Raw genomic sequence first — 20,116 nt, 5'->3', positions numbered from 1 at the left:
AGCAAGCTTTCAATAGGTGAACTCTTGGGGAGAATATCACATCCAAAATATACCACTTTGAATTTCCACTGATGGGGCAATATTTCCGTTTCCATCTATTCTCCCTCCTTTCCTGTATCCCCTGGATCTGCTTTCATCATACCTGGAGGGGAGACAATGACCATATCCATTGTCTGCTTGGCTATCTCTTTTTTAATTTACTTTTTGCCAGTCCTGGAGCCTGAACTCAGGGCCTAGGCACTGTCCTTGGGCTTTCTCAAGGCTAGAACTCTACTACTTGAGCCACAGCACCACTTCGAGCCTTTTCTGTGTATGTGGTACCAAGGAATAGAACCCAGGGTTTTGTGCATGCTAGGCAAGCACTCTACCACTCGGCCACACTCCTGGCCCTTGGCTACCTCTCTATGGAGAGGTAATTGGTCTAGGGACCAATTACATACAAAGCCTGAAACCTGACCTGCAGCTAGCATCCATTCTATCAGTTGACACATTTATCACAGAACATGTGCATGTTGGAATGCATTCACCTTCTAATCACATGGTCAAATTTTGTTCACAAGACAGTATTTGTGAATGCTTTGTGCATCCCTTATTGGCTAAGTTCAGTGTTCTGCTTGATCTCCTCCTCTAAAAACCCCATCAAACCAAAGACTGAATGAGTTTCACTGGACTTGGTTTGTCTTTAATGAATGCCTTTTTTTTCTGTTGGCAATTATGGCTTCATTAAGCGCTAAAATATTCTCCCTGGGAATTCATTTGGAATCTTCCCTGCTCCTCCACCTGTGTCTGCTTGCACAATCCCTCATGCCTAGTAACAACTGTGGAAGATGTCTGTCTGCAGGTAGAAAGGGTTAGGTGTGTGTTTTCATCTGAGGTTTGGGAGGAAGTTGGAAGACACTATGCGGTTTGGTAGATTGGGAGGCTCACAGGGTTCGTCTAAATTGTTTATGTGTCAATGCCTAGAACAAAAGTGAAGACAGCAGGCAAACAATCAAACCAAGTTCTCTTAAACTGACCACAAAGCACAATGTTTACAAGGACATAGTGTGGCCACTAGTTCTTTACAAAAAGGCAAAAGTTAAGCTAAAAGAATGTGTCACTGGATGGCATTTTAAGAGAGCATCTAGATTAAATATGGAATGGCCAGACCAAATAAAACAGAGGCTTACTACGTGTGTGTGTGTGTGTGTGTGTGTGTGTGTGTGTGTGTGTGTACATGTGCGTGCACATGCTGGTACTGGTGCTTGAACTTAGGGACTTGCACACTTGAGTAATCACTTGGCTGGTACTCTAACACTTGAGTCAAACCTTCACTTCTGGCTTTTTGCTGGTGAACTGGAGATAAGAGTCTTATAGACTTTTCTATCCAGGCTGTCTCAAATGTCAGTCCTCAGCTCTTAGCTTCTCAAGTATCTAGAATAATGTGCCAAGTATGCATATTTGCAAATACATGAACACATATGTTCACACACATATAGACACACATATACTGAAAATGCCTCTTTGATATCCTTTCTCATCAATTGTGAGTTCAGGAAGCACATAGATTATAATTACAATTAGTATAGTCTTAAATGCATATCAATTCGCATATATTTTCAGGGAAATATGTGAATTGCTTCCAACCTTTGATGTATAAAAACAGACATTCTAGACTTCTGCAAGTTTTCATATTAAAACTAGAATTTTTAAACTAAAATCTCTGCGCTTGGTTCACAAAATTCTCTGTATGCTGTCTGGCAGTTACAAAGGACTCTGGAGTTTGGGAGTTGTCCATTAACTTCTAATATTGAATTTTTGTTGCTACATAAGACTATTTGTTTTTCATGAATTCTGTGGGGAAACCAAGTATCTTGACAAAACCCAAACAAGAGAGAGAGAGACACAGAGAGAGAGAGAGAGAGAGAGAGAGAGACAGAGAGAGAGAGACAGAGAGAGAGAGAGAGAGAGAGAGAGAGAGAGAGAGAGAGAGAGAGAGAGAGAGAGAGAGATAAATAGATAGGAAGGCATTGAAATAGACAGTCATGCATATATTCACATGTTTTAATCAAACTCTGATTGGACATGTTTCTCTTTCTTGAGATGTAGGAAAGAGGATGAAAGAAGAAATTGTCTGGAGTGGAAAAGAAGTCCAGAAAAGTCTTTGAAATGCAATTTCTCCTTCCCATACTTCAGAAAAGACAATAAATTAAACTGATTAGAGGAGATAAAATGGATAAACTCCTACATGAGGAGGCAAATAGAGTGAGTCAGTGCCTAGGACTTTTCTAGACTATAAGCTTGCTCCATGTCTCTTTTTGATTTTGTACCCTGGAAGTCAGAAGTATCTATAAAATAATACATCAACCCATGGCTCCTGCCAATTGCCTGAGACTGCACTCTCTATTTCTGACAATGGTACAGCTGTAACTGGAAGCCACCAGAATATGGTTGTCTGAAAGTTACAAGCTATTTAATTTTTTTTCTTTTCTTTTTCTTTTTTTTTTGGTTGGTCCTGGGACTTGAACTCTGGGCCTGGGTATAATCCCTGAGCTCTTCAGCTCAAGGCTACTGCCCTACCTCTCGAGCCACAGAGGGAAACTTCTCCTCTTTCTAGCCTCCATTCAAAGCCTCCTCTCTTTATGGGAGGGAACATCAAAAAGGTGGGGAAATAAAGAACAGGGAAGAAAACAGGAGGAGAATGGACAGGGAAGAATGGGAGTAGTAGAAGAGAAGGGAAGAGACAGAAGAATGTAGGAGAAGAGGAGGAGGGGAAGAAGAAAAGGATAGAAGGGGGAAAATAGAGGACAGAAAAGTAGACTATAGAAAAGGAAGATAGAAAGGGAGAAGGGGAGAAAGGGAGAGGGTAGTGGGGAGACAGAGGACAGGAAGAGCAGGGAGGAACCAGAGACAGAGATATGGCAAGCTGCATGTGCAGAGACCAAGGAGGTCAGACTCCTTTCCAAAAGGTTTCCTCCAGCTGCTCAGCTGCTGTTGCTCTTTGCTATGGCTATCAGGACACTTCTGAACTCAGATTATTCACTCATGCACAAGTAAACAAAACCAGAAAGAACACATTGGTTCTTGAAACCTCTGGAGATAATCTGGCTTGCATCAGTCCAATAGAAATCCACTTTTAGGGTTAGGCTAGACCAGATCTTAACTGGAAGGACCTCCATGCTAAGGAGACAGGCATCCCAAATGCCTCCCCATTGGCCTCTTGGGAAAGAGAGCTGGTTTACCCTGATAGATTGAGACTCAGGGGAGTTAGGATGGAGTCAGCCCCTCCCAAGGCTCAGTCCAAGCTGCTCCACATCAGAGGGAGGATGGAAAGTTTTTCTCAACCTCTGAGAGGCTTATCAGAAATCTTTGAGGTTGTGTCTGAGTATCTGTTGATTCACCAGATGGCCTAGACCTGAGCATTCCCGTCACGGATAGCTAAAACTGCCAGCAAATCACAACAGCAACATTGCCCCTTGAACTTAGGACCATTTGGCTGCTTCAGCCCCATCCATGACCGAATCTGAACATTTGCTCGCTCAGTTTGAGGTTATTAATCTACCAGTTAATCACAGCTGCTTGGTTGTTGCCTAGAATCCAAAGGCCTCACATCCTCCCTGACTCACCTTTTGGGAAGGACATCAAGAGTGACAGATAATGGCTAAGAGGAAATTATACAGTTCCCAAATAGATCAGTCCTGTCCTTATTTAAAACACCCCAGGTCCCCAGGTGAGACTTTAAGACCACAGCAGACTCACCTTCCCCTCTGCCAGGCAAAGAAATCTGAAAAGTATGTCTTCTTAATCAGTTTCCTTATCTGTAGAGCAATCTTGAAGATACATTTCCACCAAGACTCCTTGGCCTAGAGGTCTAGTCCAGTGCCACTCATGCTCTCTTATTAGCATCCCAGACAGAAGTTAGGGGTCTGGGCCATGGGAACTACCCAGAGTGCAATAGGGGTGTGCTGGAATGAACAATGGTGGAGATTAGAAGACACAGCGAGGGTCAAGAGCTGGTGGGATATCTGCTGGGTGTCTGGCTGGAATCACATTGCCCAAAGTAAGGAGAAAAAGTGTTAGAAAAGGGAGTGCAGAGCTAGCATTAAGAGCAAAGTTTTAGTGTGAGTCCTGTGATTGGTGTGATAACCATTCCCATCAGTACAAAGGCATTTGGAGAGCAACTAGAAATGCATGTAGGAGGTCTAAGATTCGATATGGCCACCTTCTTCCACGTGCTGTAGAGTTAGGATAATGTGGATGATGACATACGAATGCTTGTCCACCAAGGACATTCACAGTCGTGGCTGTCATATTCATGAATTCTGGCAACACCATCTCTCCTGGCACATGTATGGCAACCCCATACATGTGGAAGCCACAGGTTCTAGTTCTGGCTTTCATCTCCTCACATCCTTCCTGTCTTGCATGCGTCTCTGTGTTGTTCCTGTGACTGCTTGGGCTACCCTTCTCTAAGATGCAGAGAAGAGAGACCTCTTGTGTTCTCGGGCATGTGGCAGGGATGGTAAGAACCACAGATCTGAGCTCTGAGGCTGGGAATATGAGACGTGAATAAAGGATCCTGTGACCAGCACCCAGGAGGCTGTTCTGAATGGAGATTGCTCCCTGACAGAGTCGGCGGTGACAGAGATGGGAAGGGAATGATACTCTAGGAGCATGATGACAAGAACACAATTACAGGCTGCACACAGGTCAGGTTTAGTGCAAGGTCATACAGAGGGAGGCAGCTTTGTGAAATGGGGGAGGCTCATGTGCAGAGAGGGTACTGAAGTTTCGTAAGGGATGAATGATTCTGGCTGTCCGCCCAGCTCTGAGTTTCCTGTTCATAGTTCCCCAGATGTGTCATTAGTGAAGGATTAAAGACCCATCAGGCTCTGACACAGGCATCACCAGCAGCTCACTTTCTGTAGGACGTCTGAGAAGATGTGAGCTGTCATTCTCCAGAGGCATGGGCCCCATCCAGAACTTTTGTTTTCTTTTATAACCAGCATCAAGTCAACAGATTTTCTTTCAGCAGAAATTCACTGCTGAATTATTTGGATACTTACCAACTCCTACGAAGCCAGCCATTTCCAAACATCCCAATGCTGAGGAACAGAAACGGTAAGATGGCTAATGGTACAGTAGGGTTTTGGTTTCTGCATTTTCCTTCTTTTTAGGGGTGTGTTTACTTGTACTTGGATGAGAGGTAGAAAGAAACTGATAACAAATAATGGTTTGTTGAAATAAGACTAAATTCTTTCTTGCTTGCTTTCTTGCTTGCTTGCTTTCTGCCAGTCCTAGGGCTTGAACTCAGGGCTGGGCACTGTCCTTGAACTTTTTCAAGGTTAGTACTCTACCACTTGATCCACAGTACCACTTCTAGCCTTTTCTGTATATGTGATATTGAGGAATAGAACCCAGGGATTCATGAATGCTAGGCAAGCATTCTACTACCAGCCACATTCTCTGCCCGAGACTAAGTATTTCTTGGAGCTACATTTAATCTAAAGATGGTATGTCTGAGCCGCACTGAGAAGTCATTCATCATAACTGTGTATTATTGTATAAAAGATTAGTTATAAAATATATATGGAAATTAGGTTTTATAACTGTGTGTTATAAAGTTATGCTGACTTTTGGTAGTGGTGAGGCCTTTAAAGCAAAGGGCATTAAAAATAAGGTTCTTTTGCTGAGTGTTGGTGGTTCTTCATGCCTGTAATTCTAGCTACTCAATAAGCTGAGATTGGAAGATTGAAGTTCAAGGCCAGCCTGAACAAGAAAGTCCCTGAGACTTTTCTCTCCAATGAAAAACCAGAAAGCCTGAAGCAGAGCAGTGGCTCAAAATGGTAGAGTGCTAGCTTTGAACACAATAGCTCAGTGACAGCACTGGGCCCTGAATTCAAGCCTAGACCCAGCACAAAAAAGAAAAAAAGTCATTGAAAGTCCTTTCATAATGCTTTTATGAATGTTAGAACCAAGACATCACTTTCCTTGAAACAGCTGTGGTTTAGAGGGTGTAATCTCACTTAAGGCATTACTGAAGGTACGTCATGGTTGTTAACAGACATTCATGGATTGCATTTACAGTCATATTACATTGCACCAACAATGCTTGCTGAAAGGCATGAGTTTATTACATTGTGGGAGGGTCTACTGCTGTGGAGAAGACTATGCCCTCTCTGTGGGGATAACAAAGATTGCCCTGTGGTTTTTTTATTGGACATGTTGACCTCCGCAGTTCTTTGTTAACAGTATAGTTGCAGAAAAGAATAAAGAAATGAGGTAGGGTTAGGAAGACTTGGGAAAGGAAATAATGAGAGGAAACATGGGAGAACAAAATGAAATTTGCCAGTCCATTCAATTCAGTCTTATACAAATACCGCTCCTGTCCTCTGCTCGTAAGTATGGGACTCGCTGGATGATGAAAACGATTTTTGCTTGCCAGTCTTGGGGCTTGAAGTCAGGGCCTGGGCACTGTCCTTGGGCTTTCTCAAGGCTAGAGCTCTACCACTTGAGCCACAGCACCACTTTGGGCTTTTTCTGGTATGTGGTAATGAGGAGTCAAACCCGGGTCTTGGTGCATGCAAGGCAAGCACTCTACCACTAAGCCACCCTCTGGACCCATGAAAATGGTTCTTTACAAGCTGTAGCCAGGGGCTGGTGGAGGCAGTGAGCCAGGACATTGATCTAAGAAGGAAATGGAGAACAATGTAGTATATGCTGGCTGCCAGGGATTTATGTTCAGCATATAAATGTGTTAGTCTGTTTGGGGAAAGAAATAAGATGAGGATTGTTTAGAAAGATCCAGGAATACTTCCTGAGATGAAATTGATCTTCCTAATAGGATGATGAATTTTAAAAAGATTTTTATTTCTCCACATAATGTACTGTCCTTGAGTTTCTCAGCTCAAGGCTAGCATTGTCACACCTTGAGCCACAGCACTACCTGTGGTTTTCTGGTGGTTAATTGGAGATAAGAGTCTCAGGGACTTTAATGAGCTGTCTTTGAACCACGATTTTCAGATCTCAGCCTCCTGAGGAGCTAGGACTACAGGCGTGAGCCACCGGCACCTGTCTGATATCTGTCTTTTGGAGTCTGGCTTATTTCATTTAACATGGTGACCTCCAGCTCTAGACATTGTGTTACAAATGGCATAACTTTATTCTTCTTTATGGAATAATAATACTCAATTGTGTGTGTGTGTGTGTGTGTGTGTGTGTGTGTGTGTGTGTGTGCCTGTGTCTGTGTGTGTATTGTGACATTTTCTGCACCCATTCATCAGTTGATAGGCACATGGCTGATTCCATAGCAAGGCACTTGAGATCAATGCTGCAGTAAACATGAATATGTAGGTATCTCTATTATGTTGACCTAGATTCTTTTGGGTGTACAGACTGATATCCACAGTAGTTGTACTAGTTTATTTCCCACCATCAGTATCTGATGATTCCCTCCTCCACACACACACAGCCCATCCTTACAAGCATTTGCTGCTGCATATTTCCTTGATGATAACAATTCTGTAAAACCTACAAGCCCTCATGTATACTAGTCCATTAGTTTAGTTAGGATCTTTGTAGCTTTAAAATGTCTTTTAAAAATCGAGACCAACTGCATGTGTTCATTGCAAAAAAATAAAACCAAATAAATACATCTGGATAATTTTATTTATTTATTTATGTATTTTTGCCAGTCCTGGGCTTGAGCTCAGGGCCTGAGCACTGTCCTTGGACTTTCTCAAGACTAGAGTTCTACCACTTGAGCCTCAGCACCACTTCTGGCTTTTTTCTATGTATGTGGTACCGAGGAATCGAACCCGGGTCTTCATGCATGCTAGGCAAGCACTTTAACCACTAGGCCAAACTCCCGGCCCTCATCTGGATAATTTTAAAGGATGAAAAACAGCAAGACACTAGTGCCTCATGCCAATAATCCTATATTTGTAAAATATTTGCAGATATTCCAGCATGCGAACAAGCAAGCAAAATTTCTAAAATCTGGTACACTTTTGATTCTAAGCATTTTTACCTTACCTTTTCCTTTCTTTCTTTCTTTTCTTTCTTTCTTTCTTTCTTTCTTTCTTTCTTTCTTTCTTTCTTTCTTTCACTGAAATTTTACATTCATTTTAATTTATTTATAAGGAAACATTTCATAAAATCTTCTGACTTCCTGTTCTATCCCTTTGGGTTCGATTTCTTATCAGTTTTGGTTATCATCAAAGCTGTCACTTTTTACCGTAACTTGTGCCAACCCCATTTTTGAAGTCTGTGACCTTCTTTGAGGTTTCTCAGTAAGTGTGCCAGAGTGGAGTAAATCAGCTGCTTTAACTCTGATTCTCTGCTGAGGAGTCACATGGAAAAAAACCCTCATCTTTATGGTTTAAACTCCTTCTGCAGTTGTAAGATTTAGAAATACTGGCACAATGGCTCACACCTGCATTCGGGAGGCCAAGACAGAAGGAGAGTTCAAGTTCAGCTTAAGTATCACAATAAGACTCCTTCATCTCAAAAAAAAGAAAGAAAGCGAGAAAGAAAGAAAGGAAGAAAAATAAAAAAGAGCCTGGTGCTGGTGACTCATGCCTGCAATCTTTGCTACTCTGGAGGTTGAGATCTGAGGATTATAATTTGAAGCTAGCCTGGGAACACAGAATGGAGTGATTCTTATCACCAATTAACCACCAAAAAGCTGGAAGCAGAGTTGTGGCTCCAGTGGTAAAGTGCCAGGCTTGTGTGAAAAAGCTAAGGGACAGTATAACTGAGCTCAACAAGTGTACCTTCTCTCTTTCATTTTCTCTTTTCCTTCCCCTCTGACTCCATAGGCCTCCATCTTGTATGGCCTGCAGTTTGCTTGCCCCCCCCCCCCCGCCACATTAAATTCATTTCTGCCTGACCAAAAAATATCTAAGGGACAGTGCCTAGAACCTGTGTTCAAGTCCCAGTACTTGCACAAAAATAAAATAAAATAAGAGGAGAGAAGACTTGTCAGATCTGTGATGCAAACTGGTTCAAGGACCAGGACTGGCAAAGCATTTTTTTTTTAAATTTCAGATTTCAGAGAATTTTGAATTTCAAGGGCCAGAAGTTTGGCCTAGCGGTACAGTGCTTGCGAAGCATGCATGAAGACCTTGGTTCAAGTCCTCGGTACTACATACATAGGAAAAAGCCAGAGATGGTGCTGTGGCTCAGGTGGTAGAGCTCTAGCTTTGAGAAAACCCTGAGCCCAAGCCCAGGACTGGCCAAAAAATAATTTTGAATTTCATATATATAAATATATAAATATTATATCTATATATATTTGTCAGTCCTGGGGCTTGAACTCAGTGACTTAGCACTGTCCTTGGACACTTTAAGTAGTTGTGCAAAAGAGTTGCCATTCAGCAAAGCAGTACATGAATAAGGTGCATCACAATCAATGTCACACCTTTACCTTTCAACTTTCCCACTCACATCTCCCAAACCACCCCTTCCCTCACTTTTTGCAATTTTGTAGGATATTTTTTTTATTTAACAAAACAGTTTATGTATATGTATCCTGATCTATGTCATCCCTTCAACATTTTCTGATTAGTGACACTAAACCTGTTTAAATGTTTTCTTTCTTTCTTTCTTTCTTTCTTTCTTTCTTTCTTTCTTTCTTTCTTTCGTTTTTGTCTCTTGTGGGCTTTGAATTCAGGGCCTAGGTACTGTCCTTGAGCTTTGTTTCTTTTTTCTTTTTCTTTTTCTTTTTTTTTTTGCTAATCTTGGGGCTTGAACTCAGGGCCTGGGCACTGTCCTTAGATACATTTTGCTCAAGGCTAGTGCTCTGCCACTTGAGCTACAGCACCTCTTCCGGCATTTTCTGAGTATGTGGTACAGAGGAATTGAACCCAGGGATTTGTGCATGCTAGGTGAGTACTCTACCACTAGGCTATGTTCCTGCCCCCCCCCTTTTTTTTCTCAAGGCTAGTGCTTTACCGCATTGAGAGTCTCAGCGACTTTCATGCCCAGGCTGGCTTTGAACTGCCTTCCTGAGATCTCAGCCTTCTGAGTAGCTACCATTCCAGGCATGAACCACTGGCACCCGGCTATTTTTTTTAATGTCCTGAGATACATTTATGACCTTGAAACAGGTCTATTTCAATTAGATTCTATTTGTAATATATTTCTTATTTCAATTATAGTTGGACTACAGATTTTAATTTTAGGATTCAGGGATGATTTGTCTTTGGCTTTCCTGTATCTGTGTGCAGTGAGCTGACTATGGTTTGTTTTGTCCTTGCTCTTCATATGCATGTACAAACCCCAATTGTAGCGTGATGGTGAAGAAGGGAGTTCTTTGGGATGTAATTGTGTTGTAGGATGGAAATGTGTGAGTGGGAACAGTACAAGGTTAGCAGAGGCCAGAGAGTGAATTACCTTTCCTTTTGGCATGTAGAGCTACAATGAGCAAATGGGTATTAGCAAACGGTGATGTGGGTTCCCATGAGACTGGGTACTCTGCTTCCAGAACAATTAGGAACAAATGTTTGTTCTTTAAACTGCCTGGTTTAGAATGCTCTGCTACAGTCATCCGAAAGGACTAGAACCGTGGGTTCAGTCAGTCCATAGCGATGGTATGACGAGCCTTGCAGAATGAACTCCACTTTTCAGCAAGTGTCATGTGTGTAGATTCCCAGAAGCAGTAAGTGAATGAGTGACGACATTGCTGTACAACTAGGTGACAGCAGATTTGTGTCTTTGGGGACATTTGACTTACTTTATTGTTGGAGGGGGTCAGTTACTGAATGTGAACACACCGGTGGGTTGTCTCCTGTGTTTTCTTGTAATGACGCAGAACCTTTCCATCTTCAGTGTCTTCTTGTGTGAAGTCAGCAGTGTTGTTTTTGAGGACTGGAGCTGCTCCGACATTCACAGCAGCATTCCAGCACAGGCCACAAAACCAATGCATTCCGAAGCCATAATTGGGCCTCTAGAGATAAATGTGGTTTCTCTCATTCTATTCCCGGACTTAGTGGGAGGATGGAATTTGACTGGAAGTCTTGGGATGACTATTCTTAGATTTTTTTTTCTTACCTGCAATTTTATTAATTTGTCCCTCAGTCTGTCTGGCTCTGAAAGAGGCTGATGAATAGCCATACTGTCTTAGTGGATGTGTTCTCAGACCCGGCCTCCCTGCTTATGCATCCACATCACCTGGAAATTTCAGGACAAACCAGAATCAGCAGATATCCATCTCTTTATAGACATTGCATTTCTGATACAGGTTTTGTTATTTTTAATTTAGTCCTAAGAGAGCTGAGTCTTAGAGTTAATAGCCATATCTTGTAAAGTCAAGATTTGAACATGAGTCTACTGGATCCCAAACTTCTTTCTCTGTCCTCATGGTATAATGATAAGATGATCCAGGTAAGCAAAACACTTTGTGGAATGGTTCTTTATAATCACCAGATACTTCTTCATTTACAATAGGGTTAGGTCACAGGAAACTCACCATCAGCTGAAGAGGCATCTAATTCACCTAAGCAACAGAACATCATTTCTGAGCAGCATAGCTCACCTGAGTGGGCAGCTGGTCCCTCTCATGGCTCTGCCTTCTAGAAGGAACTTTAGTTTGCTTCTGCTTTCTAACATTAAGATTGCCCAGCAGTTTGGGGAAAAGATTCAAAGTCACCCCCAAATATAGTTCTTATTGAGCAAGTATTACATTTGTACTGTCACAAGGTGTAAAGGTCTTGATTTGAACTGCTGTAAATGTGGAGCTATTTGTAATTGACATCATCATTACCTGAACTCAACGTTTTTCAGAGTCTGTGCATCTCCAACTTCTAATGGAAAAGTCCTACTACCTCCGAAAGATCTCATTCATGTTGGTACATGGTATTTTAAGCTGGATTTTCTTTTAAAAAGTATTATATGTGTTATTCTTTGAACTTGCAAAATGATCGGGTCTTTCAGACCCTTGACAAAATTTAAATCCAAATCGATACAAATGAATCAGCTATAAGAACAAAATCCACCTTTAGGAATCACAGGTACTCGGCTATTTCTTGGGAATCGTTTTACGTAGACTATGCTGGAAGTGGGTAGGAAAAAACCTAGTTTCACAAATAGCCTCATGTGTACCATAGAGATGGAAATAGGGTGAGCCATATGCAACGGTTCACAGGATTCTTTCGTGGAGGGAACAGATTATTAGAGTCAGCAGCGATCGACAAAGTATTGAAACTTGCTTGACTTCACAAACTTCATGTGAACTTTCCCTCGCTAACTCTTTGAATGAATTTCCCTCAAGGTTTAAGTATTTCTTCATGCTACCACTGTGGGTTCCTGGGCTGACTCATCAAAAGAAGGGGAGGTTACCGTTTTTACTATTGTAATAATGTGGGGAATTACACCCTACATAACTCACCATGCTTCAGCCTCAAACTCAGATTTATTTCACTGTGAGATAACAATTCTAAACTTCTTTTCCCTGGTTGAAAACTGGAAAAAAAATTTGGTAAGGTCATATGACTTAGTGTATAGAAACCAGGTCCTCAGGAGAGTGAGTAATGTTGAATGTGGGGGTAGTGGGAGGGGCTTCCACTAGGCTGGAACTGTTTGATGTCTAGATAGTAAATTATTATTTTCAAAGTAACCTGGTGGATATAAGTGAGGCTTTGGATCTGAACTCTCTCCCTTGTGGAACTTGGGTTGCAGGAATGTGAAGAGCCCAGGAAATGCTGTGGTAAACTCACTCAATCACATGTAAGTAGGATACCATTCTGCCTCAATCATCACGCCCAGGCATTGTCAACCCTGGCTGTAGGCAGGAGCCATATGGGGGAGCCTTGAAAACAAAAGACCATCCCCAGAAGTCTGGTGTCTTAGATATGGATGGAGCACGGTCTTTCAAAAGTCTCCATAAATGATCACAGTGTGCCGCTAACACTGTAGGATGTGGGATAAGAACTATGATCCAGGGAGTAGGCAGCCCAAAGTCAGTGGATTTTCCAACTAAACAAGCTGGCTAGATCGTCTGTCCAGAGATCGCCAAATCCTGACAGCTGGGGGGAATTTAGATCCATTTCTCAGAAAATGGAAGTTACTAAATGTCCTCTACCTCCCAAGTGCATTTTGAATTTTCTAAGCTACTTGGGGTCTAAAGAGTGTAAAATTGGCAAATATTTAACCATCTGTACCACAAAAGCCACAGCAAATGATAGAACACATGGTTAAACACTAAACAGCAGGATGAAGAAAGCATGTAAGCAAAGCAGGAGTCTGTCTCCAAGGGCCGTGGGACAGGGGTAGGGAGTGTGGGTGGAAGGTAGATGGAAACCCAAATGCTTTATAAAAGGAGGGTGGAAAGTCCTAGAACCTCCTCAGGAGAAAGTGGGACAGTACTTAGGATAGATCATAAGGTGGGGAAGAGAACGTAAGGATGTGATGAATGAGGAAAGACAGTCATTCTAAAACATCATTGTATGTGGAAAAAACTCGCTAGAAGCTTACAAGGACATGGGTACATAAAAAGCATAAAAAGCATATGAGCATCTGATACCTGTAACCTTAGCTATCAGAAGGCTGAGATCTGAGGATGGAAGTTCAAAGCCAGACTGGGAAAGGAAGTGTGAGACTCTTCTTATCTTCAGTTAACCACTAAGAAGCTGGCAGTAGAGCTGTGGCCAAAGAGGTAGAATGCCAGCCTTGAGTTTGAGACACACACACACACACACACACACACACACACACACACACACATTCATCAAGAGCAAGAGGGAAAACTTGTCCCCAAAGGAAGTGTTAAGGGAGGTGGAGCTTGGAGCTTGGTTTGGAAGGCTGACCTGAGAAGTCTGGGTTGCACTTGGGAGGAAATAAGGAACACGAGATGCCAGGTTTTAACTTTTCAGGGGAGACATAGGTTAAGTAGGAAGGAATTGGATTGTAAAGAAAGGAGCGGCTGGGTTGTCTCATTGTGTGGTTGCCCTGTGCAAAAGAAATCTATGTAGGTCACCACATTGTAACAAGCTGAGCTTTGCAGGAGAGCTGAGGCAGGATGGTGACAGGGCCCCAGTGTTTGCCGCCTTGTTCACTGCACTCATTCCTTCTTCAACCACTGTCTAGAGAATGAAATTCTCTTTAACCTTCCTATAATGGCGGTGTTACAACTACTAACAGCGAAACCCTGAAGACAGAAAGCAAAAGTGTGGCTCTTGGGATGTTGAATGGTTAGCATGGTAAGTACCCAATAATTTGGGCAACATCTACCCCTCTTCAGAAAATTTGGTAACTATTTTTTTTTTGCCAGTCTTGGGCCTTGAACTCAGGGCTTGGGCATTGTCCTTGGGCTTTCTCAAGACTAGAGCTCTACCACTAGAGCCACAGCACCATTTCTGGCTTTTTTTTCTACGTCTGTGGTACCAAGGAATTGAGTCCCGGTCTTTGTGCAAGCTAGGCAAGCACTCTACCACTAGTCTAAACTCCCTGCCCAGTAACTGTTTTTTTTTTTAAATTTTCTTTTCAAAATATTGAGATAAAATGCAAAGACAATATTTTAGCAGAAATGGCTGATGTCTCTGCAAATGGTATTTCTGTATAACTTTGCATCTCAATGTTCTTTGAAGGCATTCTGAGAATTTTAGTTAGAAGAAAGTATATACAACGGAATTCTATGCTTCAATCATAAAGAATGACATCACCCTATTAGCAAGAAAATGGAAAGACTTGGAAAAAATCATATTAAGTGACGTAATCCAGACCCCAAAAAACATAGGCTCCAAGATTTCTCTCATTTGTACTAATTAGTATATGTCTAGAATAGTCCTAGCAGAGGATCGCAATAGCTCAAGAGCTATGTATATACAACAATATACAATGACGCTAATTGAAATGAACTCCAAGATATGAAAACAAGGTTTTTGGTTGTTGCTGTTAATGTTGTATTTAATGTACTGTTTGAAATTCTTTCTTTCCTTCCTCTCCCCCTTTGGTTTATCCCCTGTAATCACTGTTTTTTGATTCTAGTACCCTGTGTCTCATATATGTGTTTTTCTGATTTGTGGAAGGGCAGGGAAATAACAAAATGGTGAAACAAGGACAAAGTATGAAACAATGCAACAGCAATACTCACAAGACACTAGGTTGGAAATGCACTTTACAACTGGGGCAGGGCTGGGAGAAGAGATAGTGGGAGCAAAACAAGGAAGGTGATAACAATGCTTGACAAGAAATGTATTCATTCCCTTAATTATGTAATTGGAACACCTCTGCACACACCTTTACAACAAAATAAAATTAAATTCAGTGAGTGCTGCTAGCAACTGCGTTCACGGATCCATAGAGATCCACTCCTCTGCAGCTGAGATCACTTTAATTCTGATTTTAAACAGCCGGAAAGTGCTTTGCATTGCGGAAGGAATGCTAGAAGTCTCTCATGCCTTTATTAATGACAAAGCTAACATTTTCCTAGGTAAACTTTGCTGGTTAATAGTTTCCCAGTGACACTTTCTTTTGTTCATACGTTAATTCGTAATTCCTCGTGACAAGTATATGGCTTAGTTTAAAAGAATCTCATATAAATGAGTAAGGAGAAAATTACTTTGAAAAGATGATGACAGGTGGTAGTGCTAGCACTGGTAGTTCATTCCGGTAATGCCACCTACTTAAGAGGCTGAGGTCTGAAGAGGGAAGCTAAGAGTCAGCCTTCACAGGACAGTCCATGAAACCTTTGCCTCCAGTTAACTACCAAAAAGCCCAAAGTGCCACTGTGGCTCAAGTGGAAGGCACTAGCCTTGATCAAAAAAGCTCAGAGATAGTGCCCAGGCTTTGAGTTCAAGCCCCAGGACTGGTATACATGCAAAAGAAGTTGATGCTTCCTTACATTTGAATCGTAGATACATGACTAAGGAAGAAAAAGTGGAGAAGATTCTCGGTGTTTTTCTTCTAGGAAAGCTATAGTTTTAATTACTTGATTTTGAATACTGGTCAATGTTGTCCCATCCCTACTCTTTTTCTAATAACACTCAATGTACATTTCTGGACGGGAAGATACCTTTGCTCCACTCAAAGCACTCCTGAAATGAAAAGACCACCTCTGCCTCTCGTTGCAGTGATGGAATAATAACAGCCTGCAGCTGCTCTATGCACCCGCTGCACAGTCCATCTTCTTCCTTGATCTTTGCCATCTTCAAAGACAGGCACTGTACCCCTGGGAGCCGAGGCACAAACAGGCTAATAAGGCCCATTTGGAAGAGCAAAGCTAGAGTCTACCTTGGCCTGAGCATCTGTGTGTATAGGAATTTGATCTTGTGGACATCACAAAATAAACTAGAAGCAAATCTTAACACTTAGCTATCTCCAACTTCTCAAAGTGTCAAAGAAAGGCCAATATTGGTTAGTTGTTTCTATGTTGAGGTAGTCATCAAAACTCTCCCCTGGCAAGTTTATTTGAGTGATGTTAATGTATGTCTATTTCTGTACAGTACTCTTAGGGATGTGTAATATGGACTTCTCAGAAATGGCCTTTGTGTGTGGAAATTACCCAGTAGAAAATATTTATTCTCTCTTGGGTGCCAAGCTCTTGAATTTCAAGAGTTGCTCTGCTTTATTAAGACCTAGGAAAACTGCCAAAGCCATTACCTCCTGGTAGTTTTCCAATAGTCCCCTGGCATGAAGTATATGTGTGTGTGTGTGTGTGTGTGTGTGTGTGTGTGTGTGTGTGTGTGTGTGGAGAGAGAGAGAGAGAGAGAGAGAAAGAGAGAGAGAGAGAGAGAGAGAGAGAGAGAGAGAGAGAGAGAGAGAGGTGCATATTTGGCCTCTCTCTTGATTTCATAGCTCCAGTCTCCTAATGGGCTTTTTCAGGTCACCAGAGGTTCACCTTTGTTTTCAGAAGTGACTTTTGTTGTCACTTCTGGATTCCTGGTTGAAAGCTGGTCACTGGAGAGATCTAGTTGTGTCTGGAAGCTTGGAACTCTTCTGGGAAGGGAAATGGTAGTTAGTCATTGATCACATCCAAGTGGGGAAGCTGCCTCATACCTCCCCGAACTAGGGCCCGGAGCATGGCAAACCCCCACCCCCAATCCCTGAGCTATGGAGTTGGGAGTTCTGGGTGCTGCACACATACATGGTGGGCCAGCCTACCTGGTTAAAGTGGTTTTACATCCCTTCTCACTGAGCCGCATCCCTTTATCTGACTGTTATCCATGCTCTTTACATACCATTATTGTATAAGAAGAAGGTTGACATCATGCCACGTTCTAGCAAACAATGGGATGTGAGAAGGTTGTAAGAACTTTGTAGTACAGGTGACTTCCTGGTTATTTATTTATTTATTTTTGCCAGTCTTGGGCTTGAACTCAGGGCCTGGGCACTGTCCTTGAGCTTTCTCAAGGCTAGTGCTCTACCTCTTGACCCACAACTCCACTTCCTGCTTTTTCTGCATATGTAGTACCAAGAAATCGAACGCAGGACTTCATGCACACTAGGCAAGCAATCTACCACCAGACCACACTCCAGGCCCAACTTCCTGGCTCAGGAAATTTCTATTTTCAGTGCGACTTCGCCTGTGGAGTCTTTGCCAAGTTCAATTAGTATGAGGATGAAATCGAGCTGGAAGACCTCTAGGTGGTGTCAGAAAAATCAACTATCTGGCCACTGAGGTTTCTTGAGCATGAATACAGAGGAGGCAAAGTACTTGTGTTTTAAATCTATTTCCATATATCTATATGTATATATGTATGTATCAGCTTTTCTAGGAGCACAGAAGTATTTATGGGATGGATGAAAAATTTGTAGTAAACTTAGATGAGACCGTTCTTTTGATAAATGAAGCGTCCCTTGTTGAAATGTAAGCTCCCTGCTGTACTTTACAAATATTCTTTTATGCATGAATAATTTTCCCTTTCAAAGCATTTCATGCTGCCTCGTGAAGGGGGGCTATTTACTGTGGAAACCAAATTGCACCTCCTTTTGTTTGCTGAAAATAAATCTAGTGTAGAGAGTAGGTTATTGTTGTAAAGTTAAGTGCATGAGATTAACTTCTGGAGCACACAGTTTCAGTAGGTAATTTAACATTTGTTTAAACACTACATGTTGGGAAAGCTGTGGGTACCTGGTGCCAGAATTCCTTCTCTGCCAAGCAGGGATTTAGCTTGAAGAGGCTTCATGGAATTACATAACAAGCAAAGCCATTCAATCTTGACTGCATAGGTAGATATCATTTTCCAGCTTTACTGAGATATGACTGACAAAACATTGTGCTTCTTTAGGTATGTAATACAATGCTTTGAGATATATATATATGTATATATGCCTTGTGAAATGAATGCTATGATAGAGCCAGTGGACACATGTATCACTTCATGATGTTGCCTTCTCTTTCTTGCTTTTGCAGACAGAACACTTACGATCAAGTACACAATGCAAGGTTATTCATAATAGTTACCAAGCTATAGATCTCCAGAATGCATTCATCTCATATCTGGAAAAAAAAACCAATATGGGGACTCTTTGATCATCAAATCCTATTTTCCTGCCCCTTGCGTAGCCCTTGGCAAACCCAATTCTAATCTATGGATCAGCTTCCTGGTCATTAATCAAGTCAGAATCTGCAGTGGCCTGGCTGGAAGCTTGTGATTAGACAAAGAATTCAGGGCTCATTTGGCTCTATCAGCCTGTCAGCACTCTTTTGAGTAGTACATAGATTTTTAAGATTTTTTTGTTGTGTGAGGGTTCATATTTCATGTGTGTGTTGTTATGACTATAAATTATATATAATGTATATAGTATATGTACATTAACTTATATTAGTTTCGTAGGGTGGATTTCATTGTCACAAGTCCACACATTTACACTGCACTCCAACTGCGTATGTATTTTTGTGTGCTGTGGAATGTATGTGTGGTATTTGTTGTAGGTTGTGTGTGTTTAAGTACATGTGTGCTGTGTTTTTTTTGTTTATGTAAAGTTGTAAATGTATTGTGTGAGTGTGCATTGTGTGTAGTATATGCTGTGTGTACGTGGCATGTATTATGTAAGTGTGTGCTCTTGTAGTATTATATCTGTGCAGATATGTTTTGTGTGTGTCTGTTGTATAAGTGTATTGTGTACATTGCATAGTATGTTTGTGTTCTGCGCGTTCTGTGTGCATTTACACTATTTGTTGAATGGGTCTCTGCGTATTGTGGTATGTGTTTTGTAAGTATGTGGAGTGTGCTATACATATATGCGTCTGTTGTATGAGTGTGTGTTGTATACGTGGAATTAGTTGTGAAGCATGTTCCGTGTGCATTGTGTGTGTGTTGCTTATACTGATTGGAGTGTGTGAATTCTGTGTGTTGTGTTCCAGGTATATTTCACTAGGCACTTGGTAAAAATTTATTAAATGAAGGAGAGGACATGGTTTCTGCGCATGTACAAGAAAGCGCAGGAATGCACATGTTGGTTAGTGTGTGTTTCTTCTGGGAGCATAGTTTGTGTTCATTTTCCTCTTCCCTGAGCGGTGCTGAAGGAGGCAGTGCACAGGAAGTGGAGGGGCTCCGACAGGAAGCACATATTGTACAGTTACACACAGTTGTGCTGTCAAGTTCTGGCTTCCTGCAGCCACTTAACTCCCTCCCATCTCCACCTCCTTCCCCCTTACACAATTTCTACCTTTAATAGCTTGAAAGTTTACTAGTCATCTGCACCCACAGAAAGTGAAGACTTTGTCTGGTTGGTTTCCAGTACTGCCTGCTATGCAGTATGTACACAATACATGTGTCTCATGTGATAAAGTTTGTTTAAGGACAAGAATAAATGAGTCCCAGCATGTCTGGACCTGGCCAGTGTTCTTAGCCCTAAGCAGGGGGCATTGCCTGGCTCACAGTAGGTCCTGGTAAATAGTTGTGAAGGTATTTATTAACTTTGCTTCTCTTGGTGTGAGTGTTGGTTTAGGGTCCTGCAGGGACCTTGGAGTAGGCTCTGGTTTCATCTTCTGGCTGCAGCCATCATGGATGGTTATTGGCCTCAAGTTGCCCTGTCAACAACCATTGCCCACAAATGAGAGGCTCTGAACTTGGGTCTCTGGCTTCTCTCCAGATTCTTTCTGGTCCTCTCAGTGCTTTCAACCCTCTCAGGGCAGGGGTTTTATCAGCTTGTCTTTTCCTGCTGGAGCCAAGTACAAGAAGTACCCCCATAA

General features: G+C 41.9%; 1 protein-coding gene across 1 annotated transcript in view; it reads left to right on the top strand.

Annotated features, from left to right (window-relative positions):
- Positions 1-4,901: 4,901 nt before the first annotated feature.
- Il1r1 (interleukin 1 receptor type 1) overlaps positions 4,902-20,116 on the top strand; it is a 78,200-nt gene continuing 62,985 nt past the window's right edge. The window contains exon 1 of the mRNA XM_090336305.1: positions 4,902-5,100. The gene's annotated coding sequence lies outside the window, so the exon portion shown is untranslated. The remainder of the gene's footprint in view (positions 5,101-20,116) is intronic.

This window comes from Megascapheus bottae, chromosome 7 (genome assembly GCF_031878675.1).
Source record: "Megascapheus bottae isolate mThoBot1 chromosome 7, mThoBot2.hap1, whole genome shotgun sequence".
NCBI classification, from domain to species: Eukaryota; Metazoa; Chordata; class Mammalia; order Rodentia; family Geomyidae; genus Megascapheus; species Megascapheus bottae.
Note: the sequence above shows the minus strand (reverse complement) of the source record. Positions and strands in the feature narration are given on the sequence as shown.